Source organism: Felis catus, chromosome A2, assembly GCF_018350175.1.
Source record: "Felis catus isolate Fca126 chromosome A2, F.catus_Fca126_mat1.0, whole genome shotgun sequence".
NCBI classification, from domain to species: Eukaryota; Metazoa; Chordata; class Mammalia; order Carnivora; family Felidae; genus Felis; species Felis catus.
In genome coordinates, this window is record NC_058369.1 from 147,247,288 (window position 1) to 147,266,449 (window position 19,162).

Here is a 19,162-nt window from a genome sequence, read left to right on the forward strand (position 1 = left end):
TCCCTGATTGATGTTGGACTCCCAGCTTTTCATTTGAGAATGAGCCAGGTAAACAGCCCTCAGCTGGAGTTGAAATGTGGCCCTTGGTGCTTGACTTCTGATTTTTTGAGGCTAACAAAGTCTTGAATCTGAAGAAAATTAGCATTTTTCTCTGCCCCAGCTTAGGAACGCAGGCAGTAAGGAATTGGGGCGGCATCGTTTGATTTAATAACTTCAGAGAAGTTTTTTAAAAACAGAAATTTTCCTGGTCTTGAATTAGGCTACTTCCAGGATTTGACTCCTTAAGTTTGTGATATAGGGGCAGGGCTTGCATATCACAAGTCCCTTCAGAGTTCTGAATAAAAAAGGAAGAGTACAGTTCACGCAGGAAATGGTTTAGGGGGATGGCAACTTTACTCTGACTTACGCCTCATTATCCTGGCCCAAGATTTGAACCGGATAGAATACTAGTTGTGGTTAGAAGGCAGCTGTTTGAAATTGTGGAGAAATCTATTGTTATAATTCTCTCAAATATGTTCATATATTAGTACTTAATGCGTATTTAATTTTCAGACGCTTTCATTTACAATGTCTTATTTAACCCTTAACGATATTCTGCTGTTTTATGCAGAACAGCTTTTATTTTAAAGCACTAAACTATTAAAATAGAGTAATTGGAGCTTTTTTCTTTGAAAGAATATGACTATTATGGAGCTTGAGTTTGAGAATTTTGTGTCTGCTGAATTGGTGTGGGCCATGCCTAAATTGTAAAACTTTTGTACTGAGCAATTAGCAAGTAAGCATGGTATAGCTTTGTATAATATGAAGTGTAAGAAAGGGAATTGACCTTCTTTACCTTTGCCCTAAAATTCTCTTTAACAGCAGTTGCTGTATCTTTATTGGCAGTGACCGTCATGTTAGGTATCTCCTAAAAACGTCTAATTTTAAGTAAAGCCATTTGTTGTAGACAGTAGACAAACAATATTTGGGTGGCAAACATTTACCGATTACAAGTCGTAGACCTAGACATTTGGAGGGGAGAATAATAAAACAATAATAACAATGGGAAACACTGAAACTGTGTGCCTTCCATAAGCTAGGCTCCCTTATGAACACTTTAAATGTATTAACTCATTTAATTCTCACACAGCTGTATGAAGAATTTATATTTTCCAGATGAGGAACCAGACATGGAAAGGTTAAAATTTGCCTCAGGTCACACAGCTAGCTGAGGTCATGATTTGAACCTAGGCAGTCTCGATTCAGGTTCCATAGCCTTAATAGTGCTGTTCTGCTTGTGCCCAAAGGTAGAGACAGGAATTCAAAGATTGGAAAGAGTTCTTATATTAAAGGCACTTAAAGTTTTGTTGTGTAAAAACGTGAAGTCATAAAAAAAAAAAAAAGGAAAAGTTCAGATATCTGTTTTCTTCCTAAGGAATTAGAATTTTTTTTCCTTCTCCTAAAGGCAGAAAAAAACCACATTTTTTCCTTATAACCCTTTTAGATTTATTAAGACCTTAAAAATATTAAAGCAGATCTAGTTATACATGTACATTTTTATTTTGAAACTAACGAAGTGGCCTTTTGTTTTGCAAAGCTCTTAAATTTGCCATAGTTTACATTTTTCTGAAATTTATATTTGGATATTAAGAGAAATACATTTTAATAATTTTTAGATTTACATGAGAGTTTATATTTAAGAATATTTTATAAATTGCTAATCTCTATACTCAAATGTTTCTTTTTAAAAATAATTGAATTTTTTTTTAACTTATTTTGAGAGAGAGAGCAAGGAGGGGAGAGGCAGAGAGAGAGAGAGAGAGAGAGGGAGAGAGAGAATCCTGAGCAGGCTTCGTGCTGTCAGCACAGAGTCTAACGCAGGGCTCAATTTCATGAACTATGAGATCATGACCTGAGCTGAAAGCAAGAGTTGGACGCTTAACCGACTGAACCGCCCAGGCGCCCCATATACTCAACTGTTTCTTGACGTAGCTAACCAATAGTGATACCAATTGCACTTTATTGAGCACTTATTATATACTAGATGATTTTTCTACATAGTTTTACTTAATCCTTAGAACAAACCAGCAAGATGAATTTTATTATTTTTGTAGGTGAGGAAACTGAGGTCCATACAGGTTAGGTAACTTGCCATGTTGAACATAATAGTTTTCAAAAGGTTTAGCAAGTTCTCTGACTTAAAAGTTATTGCACGTGCTTCTAGTAACAACTACTTATTAAGTACCTTCTATTCTTTGGGCACTATGCTTAGCACTCAGTGTGTCTTTTTTGATTTAGTCTTCACAAACACTTTATAGTAAATATTATTCTGTGTTACAGAATAGGGAAACTGAAGTTCAGACAGGTAAACTAACTTGCCCAAGTCCAAGAGTTGAAAGGATAGGAGATAGTATTCTGATCTTGGGCCTTCTGACTTCTGTTACCAAAGCTGCTTCAATACTTTGCAGGACTATAGTACATTCACAATTGTGAATACAATTAAGAAGTGCTGTGCTATAAGGTTAGAGAAAGAGAACAATAGTTAGCTATATTTCCTCTTGACCTTTAAGGCTTTAATGTATTAATATAAAAACTGGGAGGACCTTTAAAAGTTTTTTTATACATTAGGTAATTTCATTGATATGGAATTATTCAGGTTTACATGTTATTGAAAGACTTGAATAGCTTAAGTAGTAAGATTTGATACATTTTAAGTGTGGTCACCTTTTTTTCCTATTAGTGTTCTTTATTAATATCAAATAATTAAAGATCATTGTGCATAATGAACTTGAGAATTTGTTACAATCCCATAGTCTCCTGCAAACCCACAAATGTAAATCACTAGTTTGGAGGTATTCCACTTCCTGGAGACTGGAAACTGTCATGTTCTTCCTTTCTCTCCTTTCCCTTTCCCTAAACCGAAATTAGACACTGGCCTGGCTTAGGAACTTTGTTGGCCACTGAAAGTTCTGATATTTTCAGTCTGATAATCTTAGAACTTTGGAAAAATAAAGATAAGCCAGGATAGAAGAAAGGAACCTGAGGTGGATGAAGGACTAGAGACTGAAAGGATCCTGGAACTGGATCTTTGTGACTTTTAGAAAGTTAATGATTCTTCTCTGAGCATCATCAGTTTCCTTTTATGTAGAAATAGTTTTTATTTTGATCAAATTCTAAGGAGGTTTTATATTGTTATTTTTTTCCAGGTAGGTAGATGTCTCTATCATTTGCATTAACTTCTAGGTAAATATAGTAGGTTTTGAATAAATTATTTTGGAGCCTGATACAGGGACTTCGTGATATTTTACATGTAGATAAGATACGTTTCAGCTGTTTGTGGTGATCTGACTGCTGTATTTCAGTCGTTCACAAATCATTCTTGGGGAGTGGCTGGCTGGTTCACTTGGTGGAGCGTGTGACTGTTGATCTCGGGGTTGTGAGTTCCAGCTTTGGGTGTAGAGATTACTTAACAATAAAATCTTAAATTATCTTTGGAAATATGAGAGATTTCTAGATTTTAATTTTAGAGATGTTGATATTAATACCTAAGAGTGGCTCTTTGTATTTACTTTGGTTTTTGTCACCTCGTGAATCTGTAGCATGAGTATTTCATCAGTTCTGAAAAAAATTTTGATATTCTTCAAATATTGTTTCTGCCCCATTCTTTTTCTCCTTCCCTCTGTGACTGCAGTGTAATCTATATTCTACTTTTTGTCATCTTCTCTATGTCTCTAATGCTTTTCCTTGTCTTTTCTATCTTTTTTTGGGGGGGGTCTCCTTATTCCATTCTGGATAGGTTTTCCTTGCCTGTGTTCCTGTTTACCAGTTCTCTGTTCAGCTTTGTCCAGTTTGCTTTTAACCCCATCTATATTTCTTGATTTCAGCTATAATATTTTTAGTGCTAGAATTTTTTTTTTAAATGTTTATTTTTGAGAGAGAGCGAGAAAAAGAGAGAAAGCTGCTCTTGCTCACATGAGTTGAGGAGGGGCAGAGAGAGAGTGAGACAGAGAATCTGAAGCAGGCTCCGGGCTGTCAGTGCAAAGCCTGACATGGAACTTGATCCCACAAACTATGAGATCGTGACCCTAGCTAAAGTTGGACCCTCAACTGACTGAGCCACCCAGGTGCCACAGTGCTAGAATTTTTATTTGATTCTCTCTTTCTTCTTAATAGAGTCTCTTTTTTTTGGTGAAAATATCCATATTGTCACCTATTTTCTTGAACATATCAATCAAGTTATTTAAAGTCTATTTCTGAAGACTCTAATATCTGGATCACCTGTACATTGATTTCTGTTTTTTTGGTTAAGTATCTTGTTTGATAATATACTAATTATTATTATATGTAACTATACATAGTCCTATGTTATATGTTATATAATTATTGTTACTACTATCATCACCACCATTTTGGGGGGTAATTTTTGGTTAAATACCAGACATTATAGAATTTTAGATACAGGTACAAATTACAGTTGTGTACCTAATGATATATTTCTCTAGAGGACATTCACCTGTCTTATGGCAGGCAGGTGGAATAGAGGCACATCGCCTCAATTGGACCTTCAGTCAAGAACTGAACAGACTTGGGCGCCTCAGTGGCTCAGTCGGTTAAGCGTTGACTTCGGCTTGGGTCATGATCTCACCGCTCGTGGGTTTGGGCCCCACATCAGGCTCCGTGCTGACAGTGCGGGGCCTGAAGCCCACTTTGAGTTCTGTGTTTCCCTCTCTCTCCACCCCTCCCCCACTCATGCTCTGTCTCTCTCTCTCAAAAATAAACATTAAAATTAAAAAAAATAAAAAGAACGCACTTGAAGCTGGGTTTTTGGTTTTGTAAACCTCTAGTTTGCCTAACTTTGGTAGTCCTCCCAGCTGAGAGACTGGTTGTTTCTAAGGCCTCTTCTGCTTGTCTCCGCAGCAGCGTGAGAATCCTAAAAGCTCCTCTTTGCTTTTCAGTTGCTTTCTGTGGACTTTTTAGCCTCTGCTCTGTGTATACAGTTCAAGACTTGACAGGTGCCTCAAGGGGGAAATCAGTACCCAGTGTCTGGCTTGTTCTTGTGTGCCTCTTTTCACTATAGGATCTTGACCTGTTAAGTCCTGGATATAACGGTAAGACCCAGTTTCCAAGTTTTGTCCTCCTGGCCGCATGAAAATTGCCAGAAATTCTGCTGATTTTCTGCCTTTTAGTTGCTGTCCTTTCCCAGCTCCTTTCCCTGTGCCGTTAAAGAGATAGGAGCAATGCCCTGTGTAGAATGTGACGTTCCCTTTAATGAATTCTGTGGGATCTCAAGTCCTAGGTGCCTCAGAAAGTGTCTGATACCTTAAGAATGTTTGTTCTATTTTGTACAGCTCTTCTAGTTTTAAGAGGGAACGTTGATCTGCTACAGGCTATTCTGTTATATCCAGAAGGAGAAATCTTTCTGTGTTTAGTTCTTATGGAATAGATTGTTGTATCTTGTAGGCTTATGAATTCCTCATGATTCTTTTAATGTATTAACTTAACCTTTGAGCTCCAGAATTTTTTTGCCAAGTGTTCTCCTTCACTTTGCCTTTTGACATCTTAACTGCTTGTTCCTAATACCTGATGGGAAAAATTATGAAATATAAATAACATTATTTGTTAGCAGTTGTTTTAAGTTGTTTTTGACTAAGTTAAAATGAGATTTATTCTTGGTTTTGTTGGTGATGTATAAGTCTTTTTTTGAGACTTAATTCTTCATGAAGTCCAGAAACTGAGTTTTTTTAATGTTTTGAGAGAGCACAAGCAAGGGAGGGGCAGAGAGAGGAAGACAGAGGATCCGAAGTAGGCTCTGTGCTGACAGCAGTGAGCCCAATGTGGGGCTTGAACTCATGAACCGTGAGATCATGACCTGAACTGGAGTCGGACATTCAACCGACTGAGCCACGCAGGTGCTCCCAGAAATTGAGAGTTTAATCTTTGTCATAAGCAAATAGTTATTTCCTTTCCTATAATGTACTTTTTATATTATCTACCTTTTTATTAGAATTTTAATGACAAAAAACAACTTTCTTGGGAATATTACATTTATGTGAGGACATTATTTAGAAGGAAGATACTATGGTCTAATGTAAATTTTTTGGTTTGTAAATATTGTTAGTATTTAATACTTTTTAAATATCCTTGTTACTTTAGTATGACTGTTATTTGTCATCACCTATGTATTTGTTCTTAAGGCATGCTGTTTTGTATAAACAGAAATGCTAACTTATTTCAGGCATCCTTGGATAATGTCCCCTTTCCCCTTCCTCTCATTATCCCCTTTCTTCCCTTTTCCCTTTTGATTTAAGTAATTGGATCAGAAGAGCCTTAATCTAACTCCTACTTATTCTTCATCTGTCAGCTAAAATGTCACTTTCTCAGGAAACCCTGTCTTACCTCCATTCCCCCCCAGTAAGTGTGGCACCCTTTCCTTTGCCCCAGCAGTTAAATGTTTTTATACAAGTGTATACCTTTCTCATATATCCCTTTATACAGTTTATAACTATGCATTTATTTTTGTGATTTCTTGATTAATAGCTATCCCCCCAACTTGACCACAATATCATAGGGACTATGGAATTTTTTCCCCCTCATCATTGTAGGCCAGCATAATGTTTTTTAAATGAATAAGTGACTGAATTAACTAGGCATTTTGGCTACTTTTCTGTCTTTTTTTTTTTTTTTTTAACTTTTTTTAAATGTGTATTTAGTTTTGAGAGAGAGAGAGGGAAAAAGGGAGCAGGGGAAGGACAGAGAGAGAAGGAGACACAGAATCTGAAGCAGGCTCCAGGCTCTGAGCTGTCAGCACAGAGCTCAACATGGAGCTCGAACCCATTAACTGTGAGATCATGACCTGAGCCGAAGTCGGACGCTTAACTGACTGAGCCACCCAGGCGCCCCTACTTTTCTCTCTTTAATGCAATAAAAAAATTTTTTTTTTAAGTTTATTTACTTTGAGAGTGAGCACAAGTGGGAGTGGAGCAGACAGAAGGAGCGACAGAATCAGCTCACAGCCCCATGCAGGGCTTGAACTCATGAACCGTGAGATAGTGACCTGACTAGAGATCAAGAGTCAGACAGCTAACTGAGTCACCCAGGTGCCCCACTTTAATGCAATTTTAATCTGGGGCTAGAGGGAGTCATATACTGGCTATGTTCAAAATCCCAAATAATTAGTAATATTTAAATCCATGCTATGAATTTTCATGGTTCCCATAGCTTTTGACAATTTCTGAGAATATTTTAAGTGAAACTGGTTGAGTGAGAGATGTTATATTTGGAAGGACTTGAATAATAGAAAACTTCTTATCCTGGAGTTTTAAAAAGTTTGTATTAAGTTATTTATAATTCTTATAGCCAATATTTCTAATGAGACCTTGAGAACTTTAAAGCTGAGTTTATTACAACCAATAATGAAGCAACAGAAAGGGAAATCAAGGAATCAATCCCATTTACAGTTGCATCAAAACCCATAAAATACCTAGGAATAAGCCTAGACAAAGAGGTGAAAAATCTATACCCTGAAAACCATAAAAAGCTTGTGAAAGAAATTGAAGACACAAAAAAATGGAAAAATATTTCATGCTTCTAGATTGGAAGAATATTGTTAAAATGTCAATACTATCCAAAGCAGTCTACATATTCAATGCAATCCCTATCAAAATAACATCAGCATTCCTCACTGAGCTAGAACAACAATCCTAAAATTTGTGTGGAACCAGGAAAGACCCTGAATAGCCAAAGCAATTCTGAAAAAGAAAACTAAAACTGGAGGCATCACAATCCCGGACTTCAAGCTGTATTACATAATTGTAATCATCAAGAGAGTATGGCACAAAAATATACACTTAGATCAGTGGAACAGAATAGAGAACCCAGAAATGGACCCACAAACGTATGGCCAACTAATCTTTGACAAAACAGGAAAGAATATCCAATGGAATAAAGACAGTCTCTTTAGCAAATTGTGTTGGGAAAACTGGAGTGACATGCAGAAAAATGAACCTGGACTACTTTCTTACACCATTCACAAAAATAAACTCAAAATGGATGAATACCTAGACGTAAGACAGGAAGCCATCAAAATCCTAGAGGAGAAAACAGGCATAAACCTCTTTGACCTTGGCCGCAGCATCTTCTTACTCAACATGGCTCCAGAGGCAAGGGAAACAAAAGCAAAAGTGAACTATTGGGACCTCATCAAAGTAAAAACCTTCTGCACGGTGAAAGAAACAATCAGCAAAAGTAAAAGGCAACCAGCATAATGGGAGAAGATATTTGCAAATAACATATCAGATAAAGGATTAGTATCCAAAATCTATAAAGAACTTGTCAAACTCAACACCCAAAAAACAAATAATCCAGTGAAGAAATGGGCAAAAGACATGAATAGACAATTTTCCAAGGAAGGCATCCAGATGGCTAACACACACACAAAAAAATACTCAATATCACTCATCATCAGGGAAATACAAATTAAAACCACAGTGAGATACCACCTGACACCTGTCAGAATGACTAACATTAACAACTCAGGCAACAACAGATGTTGGCAAGGATGCAGAGAAAGAGGATCTCTTTTGCACTGCTGGTGGGAATGCAAGCTGGTGCAGCCACTCTGGAAAACAGTATGGAGGTTCCTCAAAAAGTTAAAAATAGAACTACCCTACAACCCAGCAGTTGTATCAGTTGGTATATATCCAAGGGATACAGGTGTGCTCTTTCTGAAGGGGCACATGCACCCCCATGTTTATAGCAGCACTATCAACAATAGCCAAAGTATGGAAAGAGCCCAAATGTCCATCGACAGATGAATGGATAAAGAAGATGTGGTGCATATATATACAATGGAATATATTTAGTTTTTGATTACTCGGCAGTTAAAAAGAACAAAATCTTGCCATTTGCAACAACGTGGATGGAACTAGAGGGTATTGTGCTAAGCGAAATTAGTCAGAGAAAGACAAATATCATATGACTTCACTCATGTGGAATTTAAGATACAAAACAGATGAACATGATGGAAGGGAAGCAAAAATAATACAAAAATAGAGGGACAAAATATAAGAGACTCTTAAATATAGAGAACAAACGGAGGGTTGCTGGAGGGGTTGTGGGTGAGGGGATGGGCTCAATGGGTAAGGGGCATTAAGGAGGACCCTTGTTGGGATGAGCACTGGGTGTTATACATAGGGTATGAATCACTGAAATCTCCTGAAATCATTGTTGCACTATATGCTAACTTGGATGTAAATTAAAAAAAAATAAATAAAATTTTTAAAAATTAATAAGAGGAAACGGTATGTGGGATATAAGGGAAGTTGGTGCTATCTTCACAATTTCTCTGTGAATCTAAAGATATTGTGAATTAAAAGGTTATTAAAAGCAAAAAATTGGGGTTTATTACAGAATTTGATTTGCCTAATAGTTTTTAATAGTTTTAGAGTATCTTATCTATATTTTGATTAATTTTAGGATGGTGTCATTTAATTCCTTGAATATAAGTATTTGTTGACTTTTTTTTTCTATAACAGTGTTTTTGGTTTGGAAGCTCACATTCCATACACTTTGACCATTTAAAGTGTATAATTTAATATCTTTTACTATGTTCACAGATATGTAGGACTATTACTGTAGTCAATTCTAGAACATTTCTATAGTCTCAAAAAGAAAACTGTACTGTTAGCCATTAACTGCTTACTCTGCCATTTCTAGGCACTAAACTAATTTCTGTATCTATAGGTTTGCTTATTCCAGGCATTTCGTGTAAATGAAATCATATAATAATGTAGTCTTGCGATTGGTTTTTTTCACTTAGCATATTGTTTTTAAAGCTCATCGGTTTTGTAGCAAGTATCAGTACCTCATCCTTTTTATGGCTGATAATCTATTCTGTTTATACACCACATTTTGTTTATCCATCCATTAGTAGATGGACATTTGGGTTGCATATCAGTTTTTAGCTATTATGAATAATGCTGCCATAAACCTTTGTTTACAAGTTTTTGTATAGTATCTTTTTATTTCTTTTGGGTGAATGCCTAAGATTAGAATTTCTGGGTTATGGTAACCAGGTTTAACTGAGCAATTACCAGCTGTTGGTTGGGTGTTTTTTCTTTTATTGAATGAGTAGCAAGAAACTGATTAATGCATATGAATTGAATCCCTGTAAGGAAAAGGACCATCTGAAATTAGATAGCAAATTGCCTGACTTCAAGTTTATTGCTCCGAGAACTTTCTGTGACAATTTAGCTACTCATTTATCTTCCTTTATTTTTTATTTTATTAAAAATATTTTAATTCCAATATAATTAACATACAGTGTTATATTCATTTGAGGTGTACAATATAGTGTTTAAACAATTCCATCTATTACTCAGTGCCCATGAAGATAAGTGTACTCTTAATCCCCTTCATTTTTTTCACCTATTCCCCCATTCACCTCCCGTATGGCAACCATTAGTTTGTTCTCTATAATTAAGTCTGTTTCTTGATTTGTCTCTTTTTTCCCCCTTTGTTCATTTGTTTCTTAAATTCCACATATGAGCGAAATCCTATGGTATTTGTGTTTGACTTCACTTAGCATTATCCTCTGTAGATCCATCCATGTTGTTGCAGATGGCAAGATTTCATTCTTTCTTATGGCCAAATAATATTCCATTGTATACATATCACACATCTTCTTTATCTGTTTATCTACAGGTGGACATTTGGGCTGCTTCCATAATTTGGCTATTGTAAATAATGCTGCAGTAAACATGGGGTGCATGTATCCCTTTGAATTAATGTTTTCATAATCTTTGAATGAATACCCAATAATGTGATTACTGGATTGTAGGGTAGATCTGTTTTGAATTTTTTGAGGAATGTTCATATTATTTTCCACAGTGGCTACACCAGTTTACATTTCTACCAACAGAGCAGGAGTGTTCCTGTTTCACCGTATCCTTGTCAACACTTGTTGTTTCTTGTGTTTTTGATTTTAGCCATTCTGACAGGTGTAAGGTGATATCTCATTGTAGTTTTGATTTGCATTTCCCTGATGATGAGTGATGGTGAGCCTTTTTTCATGTGTCTGTTGGCCATCTGGATGTCTTTAGAGAAATGTCTATTCTTGTCTTTCCGTTTTTAAATTGGATTATTTGTTTTTTGGGGTGTTGAGTTATATCAGTTCTTTATACATTTTGGGTACTAACCCTTTGTGGGATATGTCGTTTGCAAATATATTCTCACATTCAGCAGGTTGTCTTAGTTTCGTTGGATGTTTCCTTTGCTGTGCAGAAAGAAGCTTTTTATTTTCATGCAGTCTTAATACTTTATTTTTGCTTTTGTTTCCCTTGCCCCAGGATAGACATACTATGCCAGAGAAATTACTGCCTATGCTTTCTCCTAGGATTTTTATGGTTTCAGGTCTTACATTTAATCCATTTTGAAGTTTTGTTTGTTTTTTGAGAGAGAGAGAGAGAGAGAGAGAGAGAGCGCGCGCGCATGAGTCAGGAAGGGGCAGAGAGAGAGGGAGACAGAGGATATGAAGCAGGTTCCATGCTATCAGTGCAGAGTCTGATGCTGGGCTTGATCTCACGAGATCATGACCTGAGCCAAAGTTGGATGCTTAACTGACTGAGTCACCCAGTCACCCCGTTTTGAGTTTATTTTTGTGTATGTTGTAAAAAAGTGGTTTGGTTTCATTCTTTTGCATGTAGCTGTCCAGTTTTCCTCACACCATTTGTTGAAGAGACTGTCTTTTTCCTATTGCATATTCTTGCCTCTATGTTGAAGATTAATGACCATGTAATTGTAGGTCAATTTCTGGGCTTTCTATTCTGTTCCTTTGATTATCTTCCTTTATTATTGTTTACAATATATGTTATGGATTGGCTCCATATCTTCATTTCTTAAGATACCTACCCAGCTGTCACAGTATACATACATGGAGAAATACATATATACTTTTCTGAGCAGTTAGTGGTGGGGATGTGAGTTGAAAGTTGGTATGTTTTTTTCTTTTTTTTTTTTTAACGTTTTATTTTATTTTTGAGACAGAGAGAGACAGAGCATGAACAGGGGAGGGGCAGAGAGAGAGGGAGACACAGAATCTGAAACAGGCTCCAGGCTCTGAGCTGTCAGCACAGAGCCCGACGCGAGGTTCGAGCTCACGGACTGTGAGATCATGACCTGAGCCGAAGTCGGACGCTTAACCGACCAAGCCACCCAGGCCCCCCTGGCATGTTTTTTTTCTAAAATTTATATGGTTTGCTTACATTTGAAATACTGAGTGGAAGATATTTATGAAACTTGTTTATGAAGTCTTTCTTTAAACAAATGGAGGCATAGATTTTAAAAGAGCTGAAAATAACTTTTATTGACAAAATGGTTTCTTACAGAACATAGAGGCAATTTCAGATAATTGGAAAATTCATACATCTAGGTCTGAAGGTTTAAGCTTTGACATCTATATAATGTCCATTTTGTATAATCTAAAATGCCACAGTAGGTGACAGGTTAAGGAAAAACTGGTTATTATTTATATGTTTTTTTGCTGCATTGTGGTATTCAAATTGCTATTATGGCTTTTCACATTTTTGGCTGTCTTACCATAAGTTATTGGTGCCTGTTAACTCCTGGGTAATAGCCAGACCTATTTGAAGGTATAAGAGAAGAATCTTTGTTGGTGAGCTATCTATATACATACAGTAGCACAAACGATACATATTGAAGGTAACAAAAGCTAAGTTTAGATGTATAATAAAAGCAGTAAATGTTACAGAAATCAGAAGTGAAATTCAGGGGATGGAGCTGTTACTGTTGGCCAGGGCTTGAGGAGAGACTTCTTGGAAGAGGTAAATGAGCTGTGCCTGCCTTTGTGTACAGATATAACTTATTATCCTTCAAATTTCTTGAATGCAGCAATTTATCCTTACTCTCATGCATATTCAAGAACTTCTATTTGGGAAATTGTGTTAGCATTTGGAATTTGGTTACTGTAGTGTATCAGAACCAGGGAGGTGCTTGGTGCTTTTGTCAAATAGTTGTGCTTTACAGGATGCTTGATGCAGGCTGGGTCATTGGTCAGATACTTCTTCCTTAGATATTACATGTGTGTACTGGTATCCTTGCCCATATTTCTGTCCAAAGCCACCACTTGTTAATGCGTTAAGTAAGTCTTTTTATTTTTTGTTCAGATTTATTTCGTAGTTACATTATTACGAAAGAGTTTACTTACTGAAGGTAACTCAGCTAATAGTGTTCCCCTATTTGTCATCTTCCCCTTTCACATCTTCCCCCTTTTTTCTGTATTTGTCAGTGAACTCTTCTTTATTTATACTTCCTTTATGATTCTCTGTGTTAGGAGATATAAGCATGCATTTATTGCAGATGCATTTAGGAGACTATGAAAAAAATTAGTGTAATGAAAACAAAACTCTTTGAATGTTATCTCATTCTTTTAAGAATGTTAAGATAATTTGAATTTTTTTATGGTACTCTAACCTGCTTTTCCAGGGTATTTAGGACAGTGCTTATTTTTATATTTATCTAAAATATAATGCATGGGGGCGCCTGGGTGGCTCAGTCGGTTAAGTGTCCGACTTCAGCTCAGGTCATGATCTCATGGTCCGTGAGTTCGAGCCCCACGTCGGGCTCTGTGCTGATGGCTCAGAGCCTGGACCCTGCTTCCGATCCTGTGTCTCCCTCTCTCTCTGCCCCTCCCGTTCATGCTCTGTCTCTCTCTGTCTCAAAAATAAATAAAAACGTTAAAAAAAAATAAAAAAAATAAAATATAATGCATGGATTGCAAATTAATCCTCTAACAAATACACAATGATATTGATAGTGATGTGTTGCTCTGAGATTTACTGAGTTTAATAGAACAGTTTTTTGGGGCACCTGGTGGCTCAGTCAGTTGAGCGTCCAACTTTGGCTCAGGTCATGATCTCACAGTTCGTGAGTTCGAGCCCCACGTCAGTCTCTGTGCTGACAGATCAGAGCCTGTAGCCTGCCTCAGATTCTGTATCTCCCTCTCTCTCTGCCCCTCCCCCGTTCATGGTCTGTCTCTCTCTGTCCCAAAAATAAATAAACGTTGAAAAAATAAATAAATAAATAAAGATTTAAAAAAACAGTTCTTTGAGGTGTTCTTGAATTATGATGCGCTCTTAGGATGCCATTATAATATAAGCTCTAGAATATTTTTTAACTCTGGAGATAAAATGCTTCAGATATAAAGACATATTAAAAAAACACAGGGCAAAAAAACTCCCCATTTTTTTTTTGTCACACACGCACACTCACATTTTATGCTTATGCATATGGAAAAACTGCAAGGACATTTACCAGAGTCTTAATAGTGATTATGCCTGGATTGTAGTAATTGGGTTTGTTTTATTTTTTTAATGCCTTTTCTTTGGGTGTTGCGCAAAGTTTTAAATTTTATTTCATTTTAGCAAATAAGTATTACTTTTAAACAAAAAGAAATAGAGGTTGTGTGTATGTATGATTTGTTTGATTATAAACACAAGTTACAAAGGGTCCTGTATCCCACGTTATGCTTTGAAATTTTATGTTTTGGAAAGTTAGGAGCCATCAAAGGATTTTAAGTAGAGAACTGATGTGAGTGAAGTCTGTGTTTTATAATTTAACAATTTAAACATTCTTAAAACCCGGCAGTTTTAATGTTTAGTAGCTAATTTGAATAGCAGTCTTCAGAGTGTGGTGTGCTCATCCCTGGGAGTACAGACTTTCCAGGGGGTACATAGGCACAAATAGTTCTAAGGGATTCAGTTTCCTGACTCTTCTTATTCTTGTGTATCCATTCTTAAAAATTGAACTGCCAGAGAACTTGCCTGTGGTTTAGGGCGTTGCTACTCAAAAGCATGGTCAGTTCCACCTTATTCTAGCAGTGATATAGATGAGATATATTCATCTATATACACATGAAATAATTGTTAACAAATTTGGCCTGTGTCTTTGAGAATCATTTCTAATAGCATTTTACTCGATATTTAATCATTATCTGTCAAATTTTGTAATATATTTACATTGTTTTGGTCAATAATGTACTTATAATATTGATAATAGTATCCAAGATAAATTTTTATTTTTTTTTATTTAAAAAAATTTTTTTTTACATTTATTCATTTTTTTTTTTTCAACGTTTATTTATTTTTTGGGACAGAGAGAGACAGAGCATGAACGGGGGAGGGGCAGAGAGAGAGGGAGACACAGAATCGGAAACAGGCTCCAGGCTCTGAGCCATCAGCCCAGAGCCCGACGCGGGGCTCGAACTCCCAGACCGCGAGATCGTGACCTGGCTGAAGTCGGACGCTTAACCGACTGCGCCACCCAGGCGCCCCAACATTTATTCATTTTTGAAAGACAGAGAGAGACAGAGTGTGAATGGGGAAGGGGCAGAGAGGGAGACACAGAATTCGAAGCAGGCTCTAGGCTCCAAGCTGTGAACACAGAGCCCAATGAAGGGTTCGAACTCACGGACTGCAAGATCATGACCTGAGCTGGAGTCGGCTGCTTAACTGAGCCACCCAGATGCCCCATCCAAGATAAATTTTTAAAATTATTTAGAAACTCATGTTAAAAAACAAAAAAAGCTTAATTTTAATTTGCATCCTCTTTTTCCACAGAAGTCATAAAGACCCTCCAACATAAAAGAACATTACATTAGTTAAAATTCTGTGAGGTTGGGACCACCTGGGTGGCTCAGCGGGTTAAGCATCCAACTCTTGATCTCATCTCAGCGTCGTGAGTTCAAGCTCTGTGTTGTGCTCCAAGCACACAAAAAAATTCTGTGGGGGAAATTTATGGAAAAACAAGAATAATATAAATTTTAGACTATGTGGGAAGAGTCTATATGTTTTAAAAAATAGATGATGGTATTTTTGTTCTATTGATATTTTTGAAAACAAATATCACAGCTTTATTAAAAGTGACAATATTTAGAGTACATTAGAATTGCAACTTCTGTAGTCATTGTAAGCTATGAAAAATTTTGTTTGCCAATTTAAAAATGGTGAGGATATGCATAGATTTTCACAATTATTTTAGGGAGTATTTGAGCAAAAAAGCTTGAGCACTGTTAAAGTATAGCAGTAGAGCCTGGTCTTGTTTGTACATTCACATCACTTGGTGAGCTTTTAAAAGTCCTGATGCCTCCGGTTCGGAAAATCTATTCTTTTGGGCCCGGGTCCAAAATACTAGAGTTACCATGAAGCTCCCACAAAAATGATAATTTTTTTAAATGATAATTTTTTTACATTTATGTACAGACACATCTATTTTTTCTATAGTTACATAAATATAAAAAGATTTGAAATCTAGAACAAAAATAAAAAGATAAGGAAAATATTAGTGAAAAATTGAGATGTGAAAGCTACTCTTGATCCAGAAGGTCCATGTTCTCATTTTCATGTCACATGGCTTAATGTACAGATGATGCTTTTTGACCAGGATGCAGAATTTGGTAAGTGGGACATAGGTTGGATTTCAGCTTTTACTCCTCAGTGGGATTTTCTTGTGCAAAGTACAACCAGTACAACAATATCTAGCAGCCCCATGACTTCTACCTGGTAGTAAATGGAGAAAGATGTCAGGAAAAATAGAGAAGGAAGAAATTTTTAAAAAAGAGGAAAATTTTGAGCCGAAGTAAGATTTATGTTATTAGTTTGAAAAGGCCTGCTAAATATCAAGACAGAAAAAAGTACCCACACGTAGTATACATTCTGATGTAGAAGGTCGGTGCTAGAGAAGTTAGTTACTCACATCACTCGTGAACTTTGGGGAAGCCACATACGCTGCGGGAGCAGGATGCTGGAGAAGCATCTGTACTGCAGGATGTAAGAGCTCGGCAAGTTCTGGGCAATCACACTTGAATGAGGAAACAGAAACCCCCCTTACTTCCTGAAGAGCAAGCAAAAACACCACTTCCTGAGATGACTCTCCTGCCTCCTCTACTGACAGAGCTTAACATTGTGCCAGCTGGCAAAGGAAAAATACTAAAGAGCCCAAATTCATTTTAGAGAGTAGGCAAAAAGGTGAATTTGGGGGGGGGGGGGTCAATAAATCCATAGTTGACACACCTGTGCTTTAGCATTTGATGTGATCATTAGACTGTTTTATCAGCATCTCATTTATGTTTAAGCTGGTTAAGCCTACTTAGTATTTGAAGTTTTATTCTTTTGGATTACCTGATGATTCTCATTATCATTCAGTTGAATTAATATTGCTAGTAGGCTTTTGTATTTTCATTTTCCATCCATTATAAAACACCAGGAGAGAAACAATGAAATGTCTTAAAAATTGCAAAAATGGGCCCTGAACTATAAAGATAGCAGAGCTTGGGAAACAAATGTTGGCTGGCAAGTGGGTCATGTTAGAATGTGGCATGTTGTTTGGCACAGTAACTGTAAGTTTATCAGCTGATGAACATTGTGAATTTGATAAAGGAAAGGCTGAGAGCTCTCAGTACAGGATATGTAAATGTGAGTCGTCTGAAAAGTTGAATGAGAAAAGTTGATTATCTGTAATAAACTTGTTTTTAAAGTTATGTCATTAAACTGCTCACATTCCATATAATTAAAAAGTTAGAAAAGCACTTCAGATTTATTTTCTGTACTATAGTGATCTCTAATGTGACTTGCCATATGACGTATCTTAATCTTTGAGGAGAGCATTAAAACCAAACAGCCCTGAGCCTTGTCCAGCTATTAATTACGTTATTAGTTCTGAATTTATTTGTGAATTTTACATGAATAGACAAGTAGAACTGAACTTTTAGAAGACTAGTATACAATTACAGTCTTATTAATCAGTGACACGCTTTGAAAAGTTCATATGGGTATAGAGATGTTGGTAGAATTTTTACTCTGAAAGTGATACAAAAACAAGATACACAAATTTTATGGAGGGTGGTATCCATTGTGGTAATATTTGGTCTATAATGCTTTTGAATTTTTTAGTTTTAAGAGTAAATACATATTTTTAATATTTGTAGAGCCTCTGGAGTGTATCTGAGGAATAGAATTTGAAAAATACTGTGCCTTGGTCAAAGATACCTGTTACAGGGATAAGGGGAGAATTCCCATAAAATGAACAGATTTAGATTAATTAATATTGTTTTGACTATTCACCATTAGTACAATTTTTTTTTAATGTTTATTTATTTTTGAGAGAGGGAGAGACAGCACGGAAGCAAGGGAGGGGCAAAGAGAGAGGGAGACACAATCTGAAGCAGGCTTCAGGCTCTGAGCTGTCAGTGCAGAGCCCGACAGGGGGCTCGAACCCATCAACTGTGAGATTGTGACCTGAGCCGAAGTTGGATGCTCAACTGACTGAGCCACCCAGGTGCCCCAACCATTAGTACAATTTAAATTACTTCATTAATCTAGGAAAAAGTTAGATCTAATACAAAGGAAAAACATGAAAAAATCAAAACAGTATAGTATAAAGGGAACACTGAACAAGGACAGCCGACTTGGGCTCTTATTTCAGTTCTGCCAGCAATTAGCAATTTGGTATCAGTTACTTAGTTTCTCCAGCCTTTTATTTATTTTCAGAGAAAATAAGAGGATTAGATACTTAAGGTTTTTTTGGCCCAGGAAAGTAAAGACTTGATATTACAGAACGGTTTTTTAAATAAGTGCCCTCCTCACACATAGAGTAACTTCAAACAAGCAAGCTAAATTATTGCCCAGCAAGATATTTTGAGAACTCGATTTAGTCAGAAGATGATAGTGATTGTTTCTGTAAAATTATTTTCATATAATGAAGCCTTTGAGGGTGCTTGGAAACCGTTTGGTATCTTAAATCTTTTTCCTCTGTGGATGTGTTGTTATTTTGTGTGAGGTTTGAAGAATGTGCATATTAAACAGCAGTATACTTTTCCTAGATCATGTCTAACTTAAATGGTCTTTGCTTTAGGTAGAAAGGGGCAATTCTTAATTGTGAAGTATGTTCTGAAGGGCCAGTTGTTAAATTTTGGAAAAGATTGATGATTCAAGCATTTTGAGATATTTAGCAAATGAGGACTATTTTTATGTGAATATTTGAGTAGATTTTTCTGGTTGTGGTGTTTTTTTGTTTTTTTTTTTTTTGTTGTTGTTTTGTTTTTTGGTTTTTTAGACACCAAACCACTAACTTTCCAGTTTGATTTTTGGCTAATGAGTTTCCTGTTTTGCCA

The 19,162-nt window shown here is 36.4% G+C and overlaps 1 protein-coding gene across 3 annotated transcripts in view; it reads left to right on the forward strand.

Moving 5' to 3' along the window:
- MKLN1 (muskelin 1) overlaps window positions 1-19,162 on the forward strand; it is a 378,358-nt gene that overhangs the window by 191,473 nt on the left and 167,723 nt on the right. The window lies entirely within an intron of this gene.